Source organism: Peromyscus leucopus, chromosome 15 (assembly GCF_004664715.2).
Source record: "Peromyscus leucopus breed LL Stock chromosome 15, UCI_PerLeu_2.1, whole genome shotgun sequence".
NCBI lineage: Eukaryota > Metazoa > Chordata > Mammalia > Rodentia > Cricetidae > Peromyscus > Peromyscus leucopus.
This window is the reverse complement of record NC_051076.1, coordinates 61,536,313-61,555,755: the sequence shown is the minus strand read 5'-3', so window position 1 is coordinate 61,555,755 and position 19,443 is coordinate 61,536,313. Positions and strand designations below refer to the sequence as shown.

At 46.9% G+C, this 19,443-nt stretch overlaps 1 protein-coding gene across 2 annotated transcripts in view; it reads left to right on the top strand.

Moving 5' to 3' along the window:
* The window catches only part of Mgat5 (alpha-1,6-mannosylglycoprotein 6-beta-N-acetylglucosaminyltransferase), a 289,240-nt gene that overhangs the window by 39,466 nt on the left and 230,331 nt on the right, over positions 1-19,443 (top strand). For both annotated transcript variants that reach the window (XM_028874926.2, XM_028874925.2), the window contains exon 2: positions 4,139-4,188. The gene's annotated coding sequence lies outside the window, so the exon portion shown is untranslated. The remainder of the gene's footprint in view (positions 1-4,138; positions 4,189-19,443) is intronic.

Here is a 19,443-nt window from a genome sequence, read left to right as displayed (position 1 = left end):
ATTCTAGATCTAAGTAATTGGACAGAATTCCACTGTGTGATGACTTCAGTTTTCCCATCCAGCGTAGATTGGATGACCACCTGATACTTGAAAAGGAAGACTTTGCGCCCATACATTAGGGAAGGGGAGAGCCAGGATTTTGGAACCAGCTTCCATCATCCCATGCCATCAGATCTTGAGTGGAGATGGTATAGGTAGACCTGAGAGAGAAACAGATAGGCGTGGGGATGGTGCAGACAGACCCGGCCGGGGACAGTATGGCTGGGCTTGGCGATAGTGTATTTAGGCCCGGAGATGGTGTAGATGGGCGTGGACATGGTGTAGAAAGCACTTGGGACATGTAAGTAGCCAGGGCACAGCCCCCAGCATATTTGGGCTGCAGGTGCTTTGGCTCATCATGGTGTACCTTTGAGCTACTTTGGGTGAGGGCTGGGAGGGGACAAGATCCCTGGGTGCAGACTTGCCACGGAGCACTGCAGTAGAGCATATCACACTTCTCAAGTCAACTATTTGGTTGGTAGGTCTTTTATAATGGCTCTATGCAAGATACAAAACACAAGAGATGAATTTTGCTTAAACGTGAGATTTCAGCCTTGTCTATGTTGTTACTGCCATCCCTGGAGGTTGCATTCTTATTTCTCTTTCAAGATTAAACCATACTCTCATGTCCTCTGTGAATGCTTTCATAGTTTAGATGTAATCAAGAAAGAAGAAAATCCGGGGCCGGGACATAGCTCAGTGAGTAGAGTACTTACTTGCCTTTCATATACAAAGGTTCATCCCCAGCACCTCATGAACCAGGTGCTGCTGCACGCCTATAATCCCAGGACTCTGGAGGTGGAGGCAGGAGAATCAGAAGTTCAAGATTATCTTTGGCTGTGTATGTAGTTTGAGGTCAGCGTGGCCTACATGAGACCCTGTATGTGCGGGAAATCAATGCATGAGCCCAAGAAGAAATGGAGAGCTCCTAAATGTGGGTGTCAGCTTGGTAGACAATACAGCAGTGTACAGTTTTGAAACTTAGGAATGGGAGATGACCTCCTCTACCGTTTTCTCTACAGACAGAGCAAGAGTGGCTGTAAAATGTCACGAAATGACCTCTGTGAATGCTTTCATAGTTGAGGTGTAATTAAGAAACTGAAAAATCTGGGACTGGAGATGTAGCTCAGTTGGTCAGAGACGGTGGGTCTGGGATGGTTAAGGTTGTACACTTGGCTCTGCAGGAAATGAGACTGAAAATTAGTTGAACATTAAAATGTTGCCAAGGGTAAAAGTAAACAGCCCTTCAGCTTCTTACTGACCACAAATTTTGCAAATGCCCAGAGTCAGAGTTCCTTCCACGATTTGGGAAGTAGCTTGTTGGATATTTAAGGTACTTTTTAAACTATCTGGCTGTTGCTTTAGAAAAAATAAAGAATTTCAAGCTCTTGGGGAGGTGAAGGATTAAAAAATTTGTTTGGACTGTAGAGATGGCTCCGTGTTTAACAGCACATACTGTTCTTGTTGAGAGTACAAGTTTGGTCTCCAGCACCCACATTGGGTGTAATCCCAGGCTCAAGGGATCAGATGCCCTCTTCTGATGTCCCTAGGCACCAGCATGCATGTTGTGCACATACTCACACACATACATGTAATTAAAAATCAAATAGATTTAAAAAACCTTGTCCATGTCACTCACATTTCTTTGAATCTGATAGTTTTAGCATTGGTGTAATTCCTAAGCTGTTGATTTACAGGACTGTTCATGTGAGATGATTCTGATGATGAACAAAATGTTGAGGAGTCTGCTTTAGAATACTTTGATAACTTGAGGGGCTCAGTCCACAAAGTGCTTGTCACTTAAGAATGGAAACCCATGTTTGGATCCCCAGCACCCATGTGAAAAGCCAGGTCCAGTGGCATGTGTCTGTCACCCTAGCACTGGGAGACAGAGACAGGAGGATCCCCGGAGTTCACTGGCTGAGTTGGTGAGCCCTGAGCTAAGTGAGAAGCCCTGTCTCAGAAAGTAAGGTAGAGGCTGGAGAGATGGCTCAGTGGTTAAGATCACTTGTTCTTGCAGAGGACCTGGGTTTGATTCCCAGTACCTGCATAGAGGCTTAAAACTCTGTAACTCCAGTTCCAAGGGATCCAGTGCCCTCTTCTGGCCTTTTCTGGCACCAGGTACTCATGTGATCTCTATACATACATACAGACAAAACACTCTTACACATAAAATGAAAAAATAAATCTTTAAAGAAATACTGTGGAGAGAGATTGAGGAAGACGCCTTACATCGGCGCCTCTCTGTGCACACAGGCACATATGTCCACGCCCGTGTACACAGTGCCTATCCATCTCACCTTCCCACACATCTTGACAACTGCAGTTATCAGTTAGTCGCATTGTTCTTTATTGTAGTCTTTTTTTTTTTTTTTTCCCAGAATCCATTCCTTGACCTCACTCAACGCTAATCTCAGAGGCTCATCTAGGGAGGGTCCACATAGTCATTGGCAAGGCTTCAGCCCCGCCCATCAGTAAACATTTACCGAGTCCTGACTGCTTCCTAGAAACAGTGGATCTGGAATGGCTGAGGTTCGACCTGTACCCAGGCCTGTGTCCTCCCTTGGCATTGCTTAGAGCTTGCTCTCAAGGATGAAGATGTTGACACTGTAAATAGTTCTGTGCCACAGTCCTCAGAAACAGGAAATTGCCTCCGTGTGGATAAAAAAAAATGACCAAACTATTTTGTAGCACACATTTCCATGAAGTCTTTAAGAATAAGGACTGGTTGGTTAGTTTTAGAAGACTTAACCAGTTGGTTTGTGGTGGTGTTGGGGGGGGGGCAGCGGTAAGGTCAGACCTTTTCTGTCCCTTCCTTCCTATAGAAGGTCTTGGTTGTTTTGTAATTTTCTGATGAGATATCTCTTGGATATCAGAACGTGTGTGTGTGTGTGTGTGTGTGTGTGTGTGTGTGTGTGTGTGTGTGTGTGTTTATAGACATGTTTTCAGCCTCCCACCTGATTTGTTTTGGAGATGTGTGTTTTAGGGTCTCAAGTAGCCCAAGCTGGTCCCAAATTCACTGTAGCTGAGGATAACCATGGACTTCCGATCCTCCTGCCTCTGAGTGCTGGGTTCATAGGCATGCACCACCAGTCCCATTTCATGACGTTCTGGGGATCCAGTGTGGGGCCTCTTGCATGTACTTTCCTAACTGAGTCATGCCCCAGCTCCTCCTTAAAAAAATGTTTACAAGGGGAAATTTTCAGCCAAATCAGAAGCACACAGTATTACTAGATCTGTTTCTAACATGGACTTCTTTCATTTTATGTGTGTGTGTCTATATGTGGGTTTGTGCAGGTGAGTGCAGTACCCGGGGAGACCAGAAGAGGGTGTCAGATCACCCTGAGGTGGTTGTGAGCTGCCTGATGTGGGTGATGGTAACTGAACTCTGATCCTCTAGAAGAGCAGTAATCTCTCTTAGTCTCTGAGCCATCTCTCCTGGCCCTTAAAAATGGACATTTTTAAAGCTTCAAGGTGAAACAGTTGCAAGTAATGTGTTGTGTTTGAAGGAGCAGCCTTGGAATCGGGTTGTCTTTATCTCCTCTTGCCAACTCCTCTGACTTTGTAACGGAGCTTGTTTCTGTGTGTGTAATATTATTGTACTCTAGTCAGTGTTGGAGTTGGTAAAAGCTTTGGTGCCTGCTGAGACTTGGAGTATAGGCACTCCTTCCTTACCAAGAGTAGCTTTGTTCTGCTGAACTCAGGCATCGTCCACCTTTCATTGAGACACTTTGATTGGCCTGGAACTTCACCCACTAGGCTGGGCTGGCTGTCTAGCAAGCCCCAGGGATCTATCTGCCTGTCTCCATCTTCCATCCCTGCCATAGCTGGCATTGCAAGTGCCCACCATCACACCTGGCTTTTTCCATGGGTTCTGGCATGAAAGCCGGGTCCTCACGATGGCAAGGAATGCTTTTTCCCACTGAGCTCTCCTGTAACCCCTGTGTTTGAATGTCTTCAGGGAGAACTTCTTCCTCTTAGGCATCTGAGTCCCCAAAGTCAGAAACAGCTCAGACAGGCTCTTTGGCAGCCTCTCCGTGCAGTGACGCATGCCCTTTGACAGAGGAACTTACGGCTGTCTTTGTCCTTTTTCTTTCAGGAGGGATTCTTAGCCGAAAGTGGACTTTGGAGGAGGGTCCGACAGGCCATGTAAGTACTGTAGTCAGCAACTGTACATCCTGCCTGAGCACAGAGAGCACAGCATTTGCCCTTGGAGAAAGGACTGGCAGTTTGAGTCCGATGTTATCTTTTAGAAGCCTGAAAACAAATACAGACATTGAACTAGGGATGTGGCCATTCACAAAGCCCTGGGTTCCATCCTTTGCACAGCATAAAAACATATGTAGTGGTGTGTGTGCCTCTAATTCCAGCTCTCAGAAGGAGGAGGTAGGTGGATCAGAAATTTAGTCATTTTTGCTATGTACAGAGTTTGAGGCCAGCCTAGGCTACATGAAATCTTGTCTCAAAAAGAAATACACATACATGTACATACATCAAACACAAACACACATCATATACACATAAACAAAATAAAACCAAATAGAGACACACTGGTTCCAGAGGCTTGTGGTTGTCCCCTTGACACCTACAATCCTGAGGGGACATCTCTGGCTATCTAGTGAAGGTACAGAGTAGACTAGAACTGTCAGGCTAATTGTGCAGAAATGTCTTATCTCTATAGTCTATTTATTACTTCATATAATCTTTACCAAATAGGAACTTTGGTGAATTTTCAGTTTGATCACAGCCACAAATTCTAATGAAGCCATGGCCCCTTCAGAAGTAGCCAAACTCAGGGCTGACACAGTGGTATGACAGGACATCATATAAAGTTGCTGAAGTAGAAAGGTGTGGCTTCTAAAGATAGTATAACGTGAGAACTGGAAGATGGCTTAGTGAGGCGAAGTGCTTACTTCATACACATGAGGCCCTGAGTTCAAATCTCCATCACCTACTTAAAAAGGTAGAAGTGGCCACACATATGCCCCTAACCCCAGTGCTTTGGGGGACAGGCAAAGGCTTGCTGGGCCTTGCTGGCTGCCAGCCTTCCTCTAGGCACAGTGAGAGACCAGGACACCTGATACCTTTCTGGCCCTCGTTTTGTGCACATGGGCTCATGTACCCCACCAGGAAAGTGCATACTTTCTGCTCACAGTGCACACACATACCATATACACTCACACACAGAACGATTGAATACACCATGTGCACTCACACACTGAATAGTCGAACCTTATCTGAACTCTGGCTCTATGAGGAACCCTTGCTGAAGGAGCTTATTTCCCTGTTCCCCATAGTCTGTCTATTTTGTAGAGAAAACATTATGCTAAGTACTTCTTTCAACTGTCTGGATCCCCTGGTGGTACTTCACATTCCCTCTGAGGGTTACCTTGGTGAACTTAGAGCACAGCGTATGGGCCTCACCAGCGGAGAGGATTTGGGTGTCAAGGTTATGGGGCCAATACAATGCAACATTAAACATTTCTAATTTTTATTTCTTTTATGTACGTGGGTCTTTGAACACACTCAGACGCTAACCACATCACAGGAGCAAAACCACCCTGGCGATGCCCTCAGAAGAATGACTTAATGTGAATAACAGCATTAAAGTTAGCGCTTAAAAAAGTCATGTGACCGTGTGACTTTTATCTGCGGTTTCTCTGGCTGTCACCTTGAGTGCCTGTCCCTCTGGGAGAAATCAGGGAAATAGGAAGCGTCTCCTTTGGAAGCTCAAAGACATTTTGAATCTCTAAGGACCTGGAACTTTTTTTTTTTTCTTTTTATCTAAAATACAGCAAGCATATTGAATGCCCACAACCTTCTTAATGAGAACAAGAGACATTGCAGGATCCGGAAACCGAGCAAGCTACCCTCCGGGTTTGCTCTCCATGAAACTGGTTTAGTGGTATCTGGTAGGCGGTCTGTTCAGTGCTTTCAAGGATGGCAGCTGGGGGCAGCGGGCTGGCCTTGGGGAAGGCCGAACTGGGTTTATTGTCTCTGTTCTCCAATAGGATAGCTTATGCTTAGAGATGAGTGTTGGGCTGGGTTCTGACTCCATTGGTAGTGTTTGCCTAGCATGCAGGAAGCCCTGGGTTCTGCTGTAGGCCGCAGGAATATATCATGAGAACTCAGCTGGTTATGGCAAAGTCACTACCTGGAGGAATCAGGGAATTCCTCCAGAGGAAGCCAAATCCCAAGAAGTTTTTGGTGTTACTTGGCTTGTTATATATCAGCTGTATTGTTATGAAAATCATGTGTGCCTTCATAGTTTTCCCAATTGACTTTTCCCTAAGAGGGGCTAACAGTGTGGACTGATCACTCTCTGGGCATACACATTCCAGGTATTTGGAGAACAGCCTCAGGAAAGGCTTTTTCTGGAATCAGATTATCTCCCTTAGCCACTTTCAAGGACTACAGGAAACACCACCCAGGTGGGCCCCCAACTTCCGAGGACTAACAATAATAACAGCCCACCTGCAAGTCTCCTGATTTAAATTCCACAAGGAGACACTGCCCAGGGGGGCGCCCAACTTCCGAGGACTAACAATAGCAGCCCACAGGCAAGTCTCCTGACTTAGGGTAAATTCCACAAGGAGACATCGCCTAGGAGATGTGGATGTTAAGTAATAGCTTTATACAATTAGCTCGGACCCTCCCTTTATATACTGGGACTTCCAGGGCAGAAGAGAGAAGAGAAAAGTGAATGGAAGAACTAGATGGGTAAGAACTTGAGAGGAACGAACTGAGATGGGGAAGAACTAGATTGAAGGGCTAAAGGAAAGGACTAGAGGAACGAGATGGAAGATGAGGAAGAGCCAGATGGGGAAGAACAAGATGAGGAAGAGCCAGATGAGAGAGAAGGAGACAGGAGAGGAGCTGATAGGGGAAAGAACTAGACAGATGAGAACCTAGAAGGGACAGAACTAGATGAAGGAATTAAGGTAGAACCTAGAGGGGACAGTAGATAAATATAGAGAAGTCAGGCAAGAAAGGAGCTAGACATGAGAGCAGAATAGAAGCTGTGTAGAGAGACTATCGAGGGGCTGGACCCCCTTAGTCCTCGATAGGGTTCAGTCTCCACTTCTGTATATACTGGGTGTAGAGGTGATTATCTGTAATCCTGGTACTCTGGAGGTGGAAGCAGAAGGATTGAGAGTTCAAAGTCATCCTCAGCTACTTTGTGAGTTTGAGGACAGCCTAGGTGGGCTACATGAAACTCTATTTTGCATTTTCTATACTATGTTTTTTCCTGGCAGTCTCCATATCTCCCTCCTGCTCTTTTCTCCCTCATGTGTGGGTTTGACAGCCTTCATGAAACAGGCAGATGTACTGGTGTCATGTGGGACTCCTGGGATATGTCTTTCTACTACCTAAAGTTGTCATGCCCCCCCCCCCAACTTCGATGTTCCATAGTTAGCTACCTTTCAGGGGGCCTCTTGGCTCTACCAAACGTGACTATTGAAGGAGCAGCTGCCTGTCAGCCTCCCCCAGAGCCGCTGGTTTGGGCTCTTGTCAGTTTGGTGTTAGAGGAGATCCATAAGCAGCAGATTCAGCCATCACTGACATTTACAGCGTGACAGCCACATCATAGATGGCGTTCCATTTCTTATCATCCTTTAAATAGCCTCCCGTCGATATAGCACATGGCCTTTCCATACATGGATGGCCCCAAATAGGAACATAGCTGGCCTCCCTGGAAGGTGACAGAGTGACTCACCCGCTTCCTCCACCATGTTCTCGCCATGTCTCTGCTGACGTAGGGTAGCGAACCATCAATGTAAGCTGTGCCCGTGGTCCACCAGCTTATGAAGAAAATAGTTATTTGGACAGTTTTGGAGGCATTCACCCATGGTTGGTTGGCCCTGTTAGTTTGCCCTCTGGTGAGGTGGTGTGCCGTGGTAGCACACTGTGGGGTGAGACTGCTCACCTCATGTCCAGGATGCCAAAAGGGAGACGTGAGAAGTGGTGGCCTACCTCAGATGGTGCACCCTGAGCCGCCTTTGATGGCAGATCCTGAGTAACCCGAAGACTCCAACTAGAACCCATCTGTGTATATGATGTGTGTGTATATGTGTACGTGCGTGTGTGTAGGTGTGTATGTGCGTGCGTACGTGCGTGTGCGTGTGTGTGTGTGTGTGTGTGTGTGTGTGTGTATGTGTGTATGTGTGTGTGAATTTGAGGTGTCATTCTTCAGGCAGTGTCCATCTCATGCTTTGAGATAGGCTGTCTCAGTTCTCTTTAACTGTTAACACAGCCTAGAGTCAGAGTGAAAATCCTCGCCTGACAAACCCCTGAGATCCAATGTCTTGGTTGCTAACTGCGGGCAGCACCCTTACACAGTGTCCCTGGCTGCATTCGAAGGGCCCAGTGGTTACGTTTTTATTTGCTGAGTAAGAAACGATGGAAACTTGGAAAGAGAGTGGCGTCTGCAAAATTGATGGCCAGTGATCATGCCGGCTATCAGCAGCCCAGAGTGGCCTTGGTGTCTGTGAGGGAGAACTGGCCCTGTGCCACAGACTACATTTGTATTTAAGAAAGAAAAAAAAAAAGCAATCCAGGTATTTATGAGTTGAGAGGGACTCCTCTGGGTCTTTAAAAAGTAAACAGCACTAAGTGGAGGGGGCCACGGCTGCCCTGTGGGAGGGACGGGGTGGGGGTGGGGCGGGCGCTCCCAGTGAGGGCCAGTGGCCGTCACTGGACTCCATGGGAAGCTAACGGCAGTAATAGCCTTATAGGTGTGCCTTTTCTCTTCCCACAGAAATGAACAGAACACAAAGCAAAAGCCTTTCTTTGCTCTTAATTCAGAGAGACCCCGAGAGTCAGAATGAGAGAATCGAGATTAGGGTAGACACGGGGGTGCAGCAGTTTTAGGGCGATTTGAACAAAGCCAGTGGTCATGTGTACTTTTGAAAGAGACAGTGTCTTTTAGGTCTAAGTACTCAGTCATTGCGGCTCTCAGTTCCTGAATATCTAGGTGCCCATGGGTACCACAGAGTCCTTGGTCTGGGGGTTCATCCTAATGAGCTTCTGCCTTGGTGGTGGCACAAAAGCCGTGCGGGTTCAGTGGACACCATAGCCATTCTGCAGACTTTGAATTTGCATCTTTTCCTGGACGAGTGAGTATGTGATAGAATCTGCTTTGGGATGTTGCTCAGAGGCGGCAAGGCCCATCTCCCTGCTGTGTGATCATGGTGGGAACAGGTGACACTCCCAGGCCTGTCCTTCCTTTGGCCTAAGTTATGAATGCAGCCCGTGTATTTGCAGTTGACAGCATCATATTGCAGTGTGGAAGGGTTGGATACCTAGGCTGAGAAGATGACTTAGTTACAAAGTACCTACCTGTCTTGTAAGCGTGAGGCCCGAAATTACAGCTCCAGAAACCACATGGGGTGCAGGGGAAGAAGCTGATGTGGGGCAGGAGAGTTTGCCTAGCCCTTGGGAGGTGGAGACTGCACACTGTTCTTGTGGAGGACCCGAGCTTGGTTCCCAGCACTCACAGCTGGCAGCTCATAACTATCCATACATAGCTCCAGGTCTGGGGGACCTGACACCCTCTTTCAGCTACTGTCAGCCACAGCACTAGTGTACAGATAGACACATGGATATTAACATAAAATGATACACGAAATGCATGTTTAAAATAAAATATACATATTAAAAATAAAAATAAATCTTTAAGAGGACCTGGGGGTGCTTATGACCTCAGTGCAAAGGAAGCTGAGACGGGCAGATCCATGGGGCTCACTGACAGGCAGTCTAGCCCACATTGCAGACCCCGGGCTAAGGAGACAACCCTGCCATATGTTTAGACAGAGACTCACAAAAAAGCAGTAACTGCAGAGTTTCAAGCCAAAGGTGCACAGTGGGAGTTTTTCCCCTTCCGTGTTGCTGTGTGGCCAGTCGGGGCTTAATTTTCTAAGTATATTGTAGTTATTGTATGTGTGGGGGCACTTGATTACCGAGGTCTGCGTCTGGAGGTCAGAGGTCACCTTGCAGGAGTTAGGGTTCTCCTGCCCGCCGTGTGGGTCCCAGGGATGGAACTCCTGCTGTCAGGGCTGGTAGCAAACATGGTTCCTCTCTGAGCCATCTTGCCAGCCCTGAAGGATTTTAATGTATCATTAAAATCTAAAACAGGATGGGAGAACCCCGAGTGCAATGTTTAGCAAATGATATTGTAGTTCATAGAATATAGTTCAATTTTAAAAATTAAACACTGCTCTTCTTCTTGAACTGTTTTAAGACCAAGGATGATTTATGAATGTGATTCTCCTTGTTTTTTTGAGACAGGGTCTCACTTCGTATCCCACACTGGCTTTGAACCCTCTATGTAGGGTAGGTAAAGATGGCTTTCTGTGGTACAGAGGCTACAACCCAGAGCCTTACAACACTAGGCAAGCACTCTGCCAACTGAGCCGTATCCCTGGCTCCGAGCCCATAATTTTTATTTGAAAAATTACCACCTCAACTGTCTGAGGCTCTCATCTCTGCACTCAGCACAGAACGGCGGTATCCGTGTAATAGTCACAGCGAAGAAGTGTTTGGATGCTTTGGAGTTTGAATAATAAGAGGAACTGAGGAGAGGAGACAGGCCAGCCATGAAGAGGTTCTGCGCCGTGAGCAAGGTGACTTGTGCAGAGAGAAGGGATGGGACCTGTGTGCTCACTGCCGGGACATTTGTCGCTCCCATTTACATCCGGCTGTTCAGTTGTATTTTTGTTGGGAGACGTTTTTTCAGGGAAAGAGTTAGCCTCCCCCAGTGCTGTGTTCCAAGAATTTATCTTCCTGAGCTGTAGTTTGAGCAGGATCATTTTATTATTGCAAAACACACATTCCTTCCCCAGGGACACACAGGCCACCAGCATGTGGTCGTGTTAGGAATGGTGAGTGGGTGCGGGGTGGAGAAGGGGGAGAGCAGGGACTCGCTGGGGCCTGTGGGTCTTCAGAGGGGTGGACAGTCAAAAGTCACAGCCTGTCCACCACTACCGGAGACAGAAAGGCTTCTTTTGGACTCTGGCACCTTGTAACTCACCTTATAGCCTTGGGCGAGTCCCTTGGCTTCTCTGCGATTTAGTCTTTCCATTTGTAAGGCAGGAGTAGTAACAACTATCCCTCCATAGAAATGGCTGTGACGATTGCTATACGTAGAAAATTCTGGATTGCTATACGTGGAAAATTTCTCTGAGAAAAGATGTTGATTTTTCTGTTAATTGGGTTAAAAATACCATGACGAGAGCAACTAAGAAAGGGCTCTTCTTGGCTCACAGTGTGAAGATACAGTCCATTGTGGTGGGTAAGGCACAGCAACGGGAGCTTGCACCCATACTCAGGGGACGGAGAGCATGCTGGTGCTCAGTTCACTTTCTTCTATATATTCAGTCCGCGTTCCCAGCCCAGGGAATGGTGCTGCCCATAGTGGATACGTCCTCACACCTCCATTAACCTGACCAGTATAGTCCCCACAGGCATGCTCAAAGGCCCAAGAGTCTAGATCTTATCACACTGATAACTGAGTCTGAGTACCACAGACGTTTCCCTACATTTTAGCTCTTGTTACTAAGATAGGGAAGATTTCTTCTGGTCAGAAACGGTTGGCCATAATCTTTCACAAATGAAACTGGTGTTTCTCAAACCTGGTTATTACACCGGTGTGCGGCATCTAGACTGATTGAATGTGGGGAGGGGTGTTCTTATTCTTGTCAAAATACTGCAGTTCGATCTGGCATCACCGTGGAACTTAGCAGATCCTATTCGCCAAAGGGACTCGCCTCTAACAAGACTGTCCACCCCCCATTTCCTGTGCCTGCTGGGTGGGGTTCCAGGTCATTTATGCTTCTGACTGACTGGGTACAAATCCAGAGAGTTCCCCAGAACACATATGTGGATGCATGCTCGGGTACATGTAGTCTCATGCACACTGGGGTGCAGTTGTGGGGGTCAGAGGACAATCTTGGGGGCCAGTCTTTACCTTCCAACCATCTTTGAGACAGGCTCCCTTGTTCTCTGCATGCCAGGCTAGCTAGTCCCCGAGCTTCTGGGGACCCCCCCTTACTCTGCCCCCCATCTGAGAGCACTAAGAGTGCTGCTGTGTCCAACTTCACGTGGGCTCTAGGGACTCAAATGATTTTTGAGGTAAATATTTTACCCACTGAGACATCTCAGCTTTATTATTATTAACTCAATTATAACAAACGTAAACCAACATCATTTAAGTAAAGAGACACACAGGGTCAGGTCTTGGATGGTCTCGAACTCAGATCCTCCACTCTGTTCCTATGGAATTGGGGCGTGTCACCTGCCCATCGTATCCACGTGTTCTCCCACAGGATCCCACCGGATGTGCCACTGAACACAGGAATATTCGTTCCTGGGGCATCGGTATAGCAGGATGATTGAGTGCCAGACTGTGGCCCATCACAATCCCCGATTTTCTCTTCACACTGTTGGGCTGGCTCATAACCTGCCGTCATTGTCATGTGATTGGTCTTTCTCTAGTCCAGCGTCTACTTGAGTCATCTCATCCTTAAGTCTACGTAGATTTGTGACCCGAGGGGCTCATGAGTCACAAACACTCTTTTTAACTCCGGAAATTCTAAGGACCGGAGTCTTCCCCCCAGGAAGCAGAGACGAAGTCCAGGTATATGCCTTAGTATGTGGGAGGCATGTTCTGTGCCTGGGAAGAAGGCTGGGCATGGAGGCCTATCTCTTTCCGGTCTTGGTCCCGTTGCTCTAACTCAGGGTCCACCAGTATGTATGATCTGCTTAAGTCATGTGATCAACCTAAGTCATTCTAGCTTTGTTCGAGAGCCACTGCAACCCGTTGATACAGTTCCTCGTGTCGTGGTGACCCCCAACCATAAAATTATTTTTGTTGCTACTTCATCACTATAATTTGCTACTGTTATAAATCGTAATGCAAATAAATACCTGATGTACAGATGGTCTTACGCGACCCCCAGAGGGAGTATGTGCATGACCCACAGGTTGAGAACCACTGCTTTAGACTAACTTGATTTGGTTGCATCATAAGAAAGCTGGCCATGGGGATTTTTATAGTGACCTTCTATCAAATGAGTCACAGACAGCCTCTGAGCTTGCTTCTTTCACAAATGTGGTTTGGTAACTTCCTCGGATGCTCTTTGTACATAGAGGAAGCTGCTGGCCACCCATCTCTCTGGCTGCTGGTAGGCCCTCTTCTTAGGATAGTCCCAGAATCCTGGGTGGACCCTGGGTATTCCTTTGGGATGAGCAGGTGACCGGAAGGAACTCTTTGATCAGCCAGGATCACTCTCCGTGACAGGGCCCTGTTTTATAATTTGCATGGCCCTGATGATTTGCATGGCAGAAGTGGTACAGCTGGAAACGAAGCTGCCCAGTGCCTCATGCTAACCTCCCAGGACTGTGCCTGCCCAATCTGGAGTGCCCTCCTTCCCATGGCGTGAATTAGATGCCAGGAGACTGCACGCAGAGAAACCCTAGTAAAAGTGCTTCTCCCAAACAGAGCCCCCACAGGCCTTGCCCTGCACGCAGGCTGTACTCTAATCACTGGGCAGCCACTGCCCTCCTCCTGGGCACTCAATGAACTGTTCTTCCTCTTCGGTTTCAAAGAGTGAATTCTTTCACTGCCCACTGATTTCCCTTCCCTACCCAGCGATTCCCCTTCCCCACTCCCACACTTACTGGCTACCAAATACACTACATTTCCTGCACCTTGTGGTCCTGTTCCCACAAGACCTGAGGTCAGAGGCTCTGCACCTTGGAAGGCCCTTTCCTGCAAACCTCACATCCTCAGCTGCCCTTCAAGAATGTTCACTTCCTTCTGGTGTGTTTTTGGCTTCTGTAGTAGGTGCAGATCTTGCCTTCCATCGCTCTGTGTGAATGTGTGTGTTTGGACAGGTGCACTTGTGTGAGTACGTGCACACCTATGCATGTGGAAGCCAGACGACAATGTTGGCTGTCATTCTTAGGACTCTGTCTACCTTATTTTGGGGGGACAAGTTCTCTCATTGGCCTGCAGCTTACCTCCCCAGCACTGGGAATGCAAGCATAAAGCACCATGCTCAGCTAGTTTTCCTCTCTTTCCTTTTCTTTTCCTTCTAAACAGTGCTCCTGGAAATCAAACTTCATCACTGAGCCATCTCTCCTGCTCCCACATTACTTTGCAGCAGTGGGAAATTCTCAGTATGAGTTGTTGAAAAAGAGGACTGTGTTTACCTTGCAGGGGACTGCCGCATGAATGGCATGCTGAACGAGTACATAAAAGGCAGTGCCTTAGTGTTCTATTGCTGGGAAGAGACACCACGACCAAAGCAGCTCTTATAAAAGAAAGTATTTAACTGGGGGCTTGCTTACAGTTGCAGAGGGTTAGTCTGTCATCATCATGGTGGAGAGCATGGCAGCTTGCAGGCAGGCATGGTGCTGGAGCAGTAGCGGAGAGCTTTACATCCTGATCCATAGGCAGCGGGCAGCGAGAGAACCACTGAGCCTGGGCTTTTGAAACCACGGAGCCCACCCACAGCAACATACTTGCTCCAACAAGGCCACACTCCCTAATCCTTTCAAACAGTTCACCAAATAGGGACTAAGAATGCAAATATATGAGCTTGTGGGGGCATTCTCATTCAAACACCACAGGCAGATTGTTGGATACATTTCCAGTGGTCTCTGCTGGTCACTATCGGATACTCTTCCTCTTTGATTTAGTTAGACAGCTCACAGTGTGGTAGATGGTGGTCAAAAGCTTAAAACCAAGTTCCTCCAGTTATCAGCTGGAGAAAATACTTTGCCTTCTGTGCCTCACTTTCCCATCCGTACAATGGCATTTAAATACAGCTCTATTTTAAGCATGGAAGTCATTCAGCACAGTGGCTGGTACACAGGAAATGCTGCAGCAGTTGTTTATGTGGGTGTGGGTGTGTAGGGGTGGAGGTGGTGGTTGTATATGTCAAGGTGTGAGTGTTTATTGAATTCCCTACCAGTACCTGCCTGGTGGAGGTTTCTCCCAGGGTCCAGAAAAGAAGCTACCAGCGGTGGAGAATTACTCTGAGGGTTATGAAATGAATCTATGCACACCGGGCTCTTTAGTCCATTCCCTTTGTTCTTCTAAGTCAATTCTCTCTACGCAGGTTCTTTTCTGCTCTCATACTTGGCTCCTCTCTTGCCTGATTCTCTGTCCCTTCTGCTAGTCTCTCATTGCCCTGTCTAGGTTATTTTCTCTCCCCATTGTTCTATCTTAGTTACCCCCCAGTCTCTAAAGTGTCCAGTTTATATACCCATACAATCAGCAATTCTCTGGCCAAAGCAAGGTCACCAGGCTTGAATTCTATCAGGGTCATAAAAGCAGATATGAGTTGACACCAGGCAGTGACTGTCAGGCTTTCTTTATGACTCAAGGATGAACTCTTAAAGGGACAAGGTCAGAGGAGAGGGAGAGAGACCTAGAATCAATTAGGGAAAACCCAAGAAGGGAAAAGGGGGAATCTGTATATAATACTGCATTCCTAAATGTGGTTAGATGAATAAGCTGATTAGTAAACCAAGGTAAAAGTAAAAGGAGTTAAGAATGTGTCAGTTTGAGGTTAGCTTAGGGCAGCACTTTTCTATCTGGTGGCAGGGGAAGTGTTCTGGGTTGCTAGGCAACCTGCGTCACAGCATGATGCACCTGGTTTATAAAAGCCCTTTCCTTCTGAGTTAATTGTTAAAGGGGGCATCTTTAGAACTAGGGATAACATTTGAGCTATGAGAAAAAGAAGGATTTAAGCTTAATTTACACAAGAAGCAAAGCTCTGTACCTAGCATCTGCCTGGCCTTGGCAGTTGTCTCAGTGAAAATATTTACCATAGCTCAGGAACTAGCAGGTAGTCTGAATGCTTATCTATCTGCAGTCTGTCCTTGGATGTTTGAGAAGTATCTCAGATAAAATACTTTTGTCCGGAGATGGCCCTGGCCAGAAGTTTGCTAATGAAGATAACTACAGAAAGGCCGACTTCTGAGTAATGCTAAAAGGGAGAACAAAGGCCTGAAAAAGGGGTCCTAACTATGTGACTGTTGTCAACACAGTCAGGGGATGTTATCCAAGTACCCCAATTGTATAGGGGAAATTGTGCCCAATGGATGATCAACCATGCTGTTAGAAGTTCTCGGGAAAAGAATCAAATCTGAAAGCTACAATAGCACACAGGAAATTTGCTGCACGAAACAGCTAATACAGCCAATATCACTAATACTTCTTGAGTTTTGGCTTTACCCTCTGGAAAAGTTCTTGACTCTTCCAGGTATTAGCTTTTGCCATTGTCAGCTGAATTCCAACTTCATATTTCTGTGGCTCGCAACAAGTGTTGAGTGTGGAAAGCAGCAATGTTCAAGAATTGGTTCTTCCCTCTAACATGTGGTCCTGGGAATTGAACTCAGGTTATCAGGAAGGCTGGCAAGTCATATCCCTGGCCCTGAAAGCAGTTTTTTTTTTTTTTGGTTTTTCGAGACAGGGTTTCTCTGTGTAGCTTTGCGCCTTTCCTGGAGCTCACTTGGTAGCCCAGGCTGGCCTCGAACTCATAGAGATCCGCCTGGCTCTGCCTCCCGAGTGCTGGGATTAAAGGCGTGCGCCGCCACCACCGCCCGGCATGAAAGCAGTTTTTATACAACAGTACAATTTGAATAATAGAAACTTTGTTGAGAGCACAGGATATATCTACACTCTTATATTACTGAGGACTATAAAATGGAACCACTTTTCTGAAATAAATACATAATGCCACTAGTCTAAAAACCTAAACCTGTGTATTTTATCAGGCAAGTCTTTTTTATCCCAAGTGAAGAGCAGAAATGTGGGTCTGGGATGTAGCACAGAGGTGGAGTGTTCGGCCTGTTTCTGGGGATGCTCCTGTTTCTGCCTCCTCTCCTCCATAGATGTTCTGAGATTGCAAGTCACAGTGCTGTGCCTTGCTTTTATGTGGGTTCTGGGAATCTGAACCCAGGTCCTTCTCAGGCTTGCGCAGCAAGCACTTTGCTTGCTGAGTCATTTCTCCATTTTTCTATTTCATAACAAAATCTCTCCATTATGTATCTGCAGTCTACGGAATGATTTACTGATATTTAAAATTCCTCTGTGCTTTTCCAGCATTGACCAGTCCTTTGGGGGGGGGGAATTGAACAGTATTAAATGACTATGTGTGTGTGGGGGGGTGGTAATTTCACTTGGAATAGGAAGATGCTAAAATCTGAGCTTCTAAAATGCAATTCCCCAAGGGAGAACCTGACAGAAAGTCCTGTCTCATCATTGTTCCCAGCAGATGTCCCATGGTGGCTGGCCTTGGACTTGCCCTGGAGCCCTTTTGCCCAGCCCCTGCAGTCGGAGTCTGGTGTCTATGGATCCCAGGCAGTTTTCTTTTGCTTGCATGCCTCGCATCTTTGTGGTTTATTAAAGAGTTGCTGCCCAGGCCCTGTGGGGTTTGCTGGGAGAGTGTTTAATCACTTGCACTGAAAGCCGGCTCGCTTCTGCTGGCCCCCGGTATTGGATCCCTCGTTTCCAGTCTCGTTAAATGTCCCTGGCATGCCTAATGCAGACATATATGTCCTTGCAGTTTTGTGCATGCATTTTTTTTTTTTTTTTCTTAAAGAGTAAAAATAAACTTGCTTGCCTTTCAGGTTCAGAACTGATCCTGAGCAGTGTGTCTTGTCTGGACAGGGGTGCCAGATGGTGTCGCGCCTCCTGCCATGCTAATGAATCCGGCTTAGCAGAAAACCTTCACTTGCTCTTGAGTCATTTTCTGCACCTTGAGACAAACCTGCTGCTCCACCAATTTGCATCCCTTTCTTTTTCTCTCCACCCGTTGGTTTTTAGGAAGGATAAAGAAATGACACCTTCCGGAATAATTGCCTGTGAGCTGAGTTAGTTGGATTAGTATTGTTATTGATATGTATCCCAAAGTAACAGTGTATGTATAGGTGTGCATATGATAGCTCTAAAATGTAGCACTGGGGGCTGGGGAGGCGGCTCAGCAGTTAAGAGCACTGGCTGCTTCTCCAGAGGACCTGGATTTGGTTCCCAGCCCCCAGATCACTGTTGGACAGCCAGCCTAGGCCAGTTGGTGAGTTCCAGGTAAACTGGGAAACCCTGTCTCTATAAACAAGATGAGCGGCTCCTGAGAAGTGGCACCTGCTGTGGACCTCTGGCCTCTCTACACATGAATACATACACACGCACACATGAACACATACTCACACCCACATTCATTGTTTGTGGACTTCTGCGATCCAATGTAGTGGGTAAACCAAAGGAGCTGGAAAAGTACCAGGAATGGGGGACGAGGGGAACGACTATGTAGGTTTAAAGGATGGACTGAGACCAAGAGCCTCTTCCTTGAGCTCTTCTTTCTACATGAACTCTTTTTTTTAAAAAAAAGATGTATTTTTATTTTCAATATATATACGCCTGTGCATGCCGCCTGCGCACAGGTGCTCGTGGAGGCTAGTAGACGATATTGGATCTCGGAGGGCTGGAGTTCCAGGTGGTTGTGAGCTGCCTGAGGTGGGTGCTGGGAACCAAGCTTAGGTCGTCTGGAAGAGCAACAAGCATTCTCAACCACTGAGCATCTCTCCAGTCCCTATTTATCCTCTTGATAACTGCAGGCCGGCTTTCTCTTCCACTGAGGAGTTTCTATTACATCCTAACATGGAAGTGTTCGTTGCTGGGCTGCGCTTGACAATGAGCGAGTATAAAAGAGACAAAAATGTATTTTGTGTGTGAATGGCATGTGTGCACAGCTCCGCAACTACTTCAGAATGTTTTCTTGTGGCATATTAAAGTTGTCTTCAAACATTTTGGTTAACAGAAGGTAAAAATTAGCACTCCAGGAAACTTGCTTGCCTACCATTTCTGAGGAATTAATACTTTCATGTCTTCCAAAATTGGTGATAGATTTGAAAGTAAACATTACACTCCACTCTGGAGCTCTTAATGCTAAGCTATTATTTCTTAATTTAACTAAATTCCTAAGACTACTGTCTTCGTAGGGCTGGGGCTCATGCCTAGCATGCCGGAAGCCCTGGGTTCCATTCCTAGCAATCCATAACCAGGGTTTCTATCGTTGGTACATGGCTGTTACCCCAGCTCGGGAGGAGGCAGGAAGATCACAGGTCCAATCATCAGCTGCCTGTAGCAAGTTTGAGGATGGGGGGGGGGGTGCGTGAGACCCATCTCAGAAAAGAAGAGCGCGCTCTCTTCCCCGCTCTTTGCCCTCAGCAGAGGCCAGCACGCTGCACTGCCGTCTGTGTGCTGAGTTGACTCAGAAGCAAACAGAGCTCAGGAACAAAGACTCCTGTGATGGACTGGAGCCCTGTGGGGACTGGGGGCAGACTGGTGAAGCTTTGGGTCTACTCATGCATGGAAAGCTACTCTGCCTTCTTCAC